The sequence below is a fragment of the Taudactylus pleione genome, unplaced genomic scaffold, assembly GCF_031769625.1.
Source record: "Taudactylus pleione unplaced genomic scaffold, aTauple2 ptg000201l, whole genome shotgun sequence".
Taxonomy (NCBI): domain Eukaryota; kingdom Metazoa; phylum Chordata; class Amphibia; order Anura; family Myobatrachidae; genus Taudactylus; species Taudactylus pleione.
In genome coordinates, this window is record NW_028284603.1 from 63,669,098 (window position 1) to 63,674,403 (window position 5,306).

The window sequence follows — 5,306 nt, forward strand, 5'->3', positions numbered from 1 at the left end:
TAGTGACACTAAGTGGGTTTATATATATATTACCATTACTCAGTGCACAGTGCACAGGTATTATACACTTTATTCTGTTGTGACTGCCAACATTCTGTTGCCCATGGCGATACATGGCAACCACTCCTGAAGATTCCGTGGACAGCGTGAACATTCCGTAGACACTGTGAACATTCCGATCAAGGTTCCTTAGCATTTCAATGAAGGTTTCAGACTGTCTAACTACCTGCAAGGACAAGGCATGGCAGCAGCTTGTAGGAGGTGGTGTAAATGCAAAACATGCAGCTAGCAAGAGAGTATGGGAAGGAATTCCGAAGTGCGAGTGCTTGTAGCCTATGCTAAAATAAAGTGGTGCAAAAATTCGTGCCTTGTTGTGTGTCACTGCAGTAGCTGGAAGCACCTTGGACAGAGCATCATAAGGGTCTTGTAGGCTGCTCATTAGAGCTAATAGGGGGTTCTTTTGGTTAAGATCAAGTTGTTATTATCAGTTTAATATCTGATACGCCTTTTATATGGGGGCCATATATTAAATGAATTTTTAGAACAGAGAGATGGAAAAAGAGTTTGCTCTGTCCACTCCACGCATTGACCTGGTATTGCAGTACTTCATCAACTGGTGCACCATTCCTAATGTGTTATCCAAAAATTTAAATTAACTATTTAACTGTTTGACTCTCTTTTCTTTTCCAGATGCAACAAACTACTCTTTTGCTTGTGTCTTACGTCATGCAATCATATGTGAATCCCACCTGCTACTAGTCCTGTGTTTACCTGATTGCACTTTTTTACTTATTAACACTTCACTTGGTTCATGTAACTAGTGATAATAAACAAGAACTGATTCTCTGGTGTCGTATGATGCCGTACTGTGTCTCTGTTTCTTTTTCCTGCCTCCGTACAGACCTGTTTCTTGGGCTGAACTCAAAAAACTTTAACGTGCTGTTACAGAGTAATTGATTAATCAATTGAATAATGAACGTATTTTATAGTTTAAGTCCTGATTATCCACCCCACAGGACGCTTCTACTGCAAATGCATTTGGAATTTTTTCCCCATCCATGGCATCTCTTTTTCACTTTTTGCACCATTGCAATGGCAACCACATGCATAGATTGAACCTTTGCAATCATGAATTGCCCCTCGAGGACGACTCACGAGCGGTTAGACCAGGTAAGTTCCTGCTTAGTGGAGGAGGCATCCAATGTCAGGTTCACACACCTGAGCTGGTTTGCTTCCTCCCTAGACTCTGCTGGACTGAGCGGCTGGCGCTTTCATAGTAGCGCACGGCTGATCAGATCCACACTGTGGGCAGCACGGTCCGGGGCACACCGGTCAGACCCGTGTTCGTCCCCCCTAGCCCGAAGACATCCCGGGCAACGACATACCACCGACTATCATCACTCCATTGGCTTATTTGACACCAGGCATTCAGCCCATAGAGATCGCGGGACGCCGCATCTCTATAGACATTACTTCATCATCATACAGGGCATGCTAAGTTTACATAAGTGACTTACCTGGACACAACCCACCACTTGATCCCTGCCTACAGCTGCCACATATAGATGGTCAAACAGATTTGCACACTATTCCTGTGTAATTTTATTAATAAATATATTTAAATCACATTAACGTTTTTGGATGTCCTTAGGATTGTTTGGATTATCATAACAATAAGTTAGTAGATATACACCATCATCCTCAGTTCATTTGAGTACTTTCATAACGGATGAGTTCATCCCCCATTGTGTCTGGTATTTGGATGTGATTACACTACATGCACGAATACTTATCCTCAGAGGTTAGCGCTTGACATAGTACCTGATTGTTTTAACCTCTATTCATTCTGACAACTTGGATATTTTACAAACTTTGTCCCCATATAGAAATTTGGAAGAAAATGTTTACATTGACTAATTCGAAAATTTCAGTCATTTTGTCAACCATTTTTTTTTTCTATATTTTGGATTGGCGGGGGCTTGAATTTGACTCTTTGTTTGTCATCGGATCAGCTGGAAGCATTATTTTTTTCCAATTGTTAGAATGAGCATTTATATAATACATCTTGTGATCTGTTTCTCCCTCCAATGGACCTCAGTAATCAAGTGCAATGCCTATAAGCATCAGAAGATTGTGACATCATAGTAGAATGTTGTTTAAAAATTTGTATTTTCAAATTGTCTGTCAACATTCTGTTGTGACTGCAAAAATTCTCTTGCCCGTGACGATCCATGGCAACCTCTCCTGAAGATTCCGTGGACAGTGTGAACATTCCGTAGGCACTGTGAACATTCTGATCAAGGTTGCTTAGCATTTCAATGAAGGTTTCAAACTAATTACCTGCAGTGACAAGGCATGGAGAAGTGAAGGCTGCCAGCCATCTTGTGGGTGTGGCAGCAGCTTGCAGGAGGTGGTGCAAAATTACTGACATTTGTTTCATCTACAAATTGTTTATCTATTTACATGTGGTCCATGATAATATCATCTGTTGTGTGAGATTATGGCTAACGATTATGCCTCGATTATGCCTTGGCACAAAATACATTTATCTCGTTGACCGATGACGATGCAGATAAGGTCTTATTTGATTATACTGAATTTGCTAGCCTATCAGACAAGTCTAGCACTGATTTATATCATAAACTACTGCGTCTTAGAAAACGTGAAGTTGACCTGACCTTGCACGATCACTTCCTTTCGGATTATTACCGAAATAAACATATCACGTGGATTTAGAGTAAGTAACACCCCCACCATTGGGCGCAACAATTTGGCATTTTGTATCAAATGGTGTGAGGTGTTAAATAAATGCTCATTAGACTTACTTCTGCTTGTCATCGAGGAAGTGGGGACAGAATTGACAAAGGTGCGTGAGGAGATTAAACTTTTCAATTCCAGCCATCTCAGTACCTTAACAATCACAATGTTTATAGGTGGCTCAGGGGTGAAAATCCTCCCTGCCGGGGTGTGGGGTTCACACGGTTTAGAACCCCTACCTGATTTGATACATCTCCCTCACAGTCTAATTCAGAGATTGAGTCCAATAGCCAGAGGCCAACTAGTGGTTCCGCTTTTTTAGGCAGAGGTCAGGAACCAGGCCAAAGACACATCCCAAATACCCAAGTAGACGTGATGGCAAAAACCAGAAGGAGGGGAAGGGGGCGACCCAAAAGTTAGAACCCTTTTATAACCTATCTAGTAGGTCCCTCTCCACTGCCGATGCAAAGTTCTCGCACTGGGCTTATCTTTTGTACCCACAGTCCAAACAATGAATTCAATTGGTATATTGACCACTTTAAATTTGGGCGTAAATTGCATCTACTTGAATTTTTGAAAGACATGGCTACCAATAGTAAGTTCAGAAACCCCAGTGTATTTGACCCGCAGTCGAACAATGCCAGCATCAAGACATACTTACGATTGGTTGAACATGACATTGTGTCTTGCCAGATAAATAAAAAGTATGACAATCTGACTAGGTTGCAGAGATTAGCATTACAAAACCTTATGCATGATAAATCAATAGTAATACGCCAAGCAGATAAAGGTGGAGCAGTTGTCGTTCAGGACTGGCACACCTATGACAGGGAGGTTCATCGCCAGTTGGATGATGTACAAACATACGCCAAGTTGGCTACCAACCCTATGTTGGATGTCAAACGAAAGGATGATATGGTGATCGACCGGGCAGTTCAGCGTGGGTGGATCGACGAAGGGGTAGCACTGTACCTTAAAGTACCACATCCAGTGTGCCCTATAATATATTTACTCCCGAAGATCCATAAATCCCTTGGTGATCCATCTGGATGACCCATTATCTCTGCTAAGGGTTCTGTGTTGCAACCGCTAGCCATCTTAATATATAAGTTCTTTCAACCACATGTTAAACATATGGAGAGTATCCTACGTGACACCACTGACTTTCTTGATAGATTTCTAGCAGTTAAAAATCTGACTGATGATATGTGGTTAGCCATGATGGACGTGGTGTCACTCTATTTCATGATACCACACTTTGCAGTGTTGGATACAGTCAGAGCTCTTCTAAGCACTTGTGTACACACAGGGCCTCCCATAGAGTTTCTTTGAATTAGTACTTGGCTCTAATCGTTTTTTATACTGTGGCGAAAACTATGTCCAACTGTCTGGCACAGTGATGGGGTCCAATTTGGCCCCATCGTATGCCAACCTGTACATGTATTTGTATAAACAACAACATATCCTGGGTCAGTTTGATACTAAGATTTTTTTCTTTAAGAGATACATTGATGACCTGTTCCTTATTTGGAATGGGTCTGATGTTGAGTTCTTTGAGATGGTCACAACCTTGAATGCCTTGGACAGTCCTATATGCTTTACCGCATGTCTGGACAAGCAGTCCATACATTTTCTTGATGTGACTATTTCATGCAAAGGTACTGGCTTAAGTTCAACCTTGTTTTGTAAAGCTACAGACCAAAATACACTATTACATGTGAAAAGCTATCATGCAAGCAGTCTGAAGGAATCTCTGCTGATATCACAATTTATCCGGGTGTTACGCAATAACACCTCTCCGGAACAAGCCAAATTACAGCTGACTGAGATGCATGATAGTTTCCGCAGGAGAGGGTATTCACCATCAGTAATAGATAGATGCCTTGCTAAGGCACGACAGAGATTTTTACATATTACCAATAAAAAGAAAGTTGACCCTTCACGGATGATCTATCCAGCGACATACAATCTAGCTGACAATATAACCAGTAAGGCCATCAAAAAACATTGGCCGATTATTACTTTCGATCCCACTTTTGATGGGATTAGTAAACAACCACCTATGATGGCGTATCATTGCGGCCCTAATTTGCATCAACTCGTGATGGTCCTATGCAACAACCTTCTGAGGCAAAGACACATTGGCTCCCAAGTCATCGCTTTGGTTACTATTAATGTGCAGATTGCACTACCTGTTGTGCCATGTTGACAGGAACTCATTTCACTCATCCACATAATGGTAGAACGATAGCGATCCAGCATCGATTACACTGCACCCTTGATTATGTCATGTACATACTAACATGCCCTTGCGGTCTCTATTATGTTGGTATGACAACAAGATCATTTGTAGACCGCATGGTGCATCAACGCTCCACGATATGTGCAGCATTACAATCCAAGTGTTCGGATAAGCCAGTAGTTAAGCATTTTACTGCTATGGGACACTCGGCAGCTACACTGAGGTGTATGTTGATTGATCACTGTCACAAGCGTGGAATTTAGGAGCTGTGTTCCCGGACTGGGCCTTGGATACGTGGGGCGGCTGG

At 41.9% G+C, this 5,306-nt stretch overlaps 1 pseudogene; it reads left to right on the forward strand.

The window, feature by feature from the left end:
• Positions 1 to 450: 450 nt before the first annotated feature.
• On the forward strand, positions 451 to 627 carry LOC148518674 (U2 spliceosomal RNA; annotated as a pseudogene).
• The last annotated feature ends 4,679 nt before the right edge of the window (positions 628 to 5,306 follow it).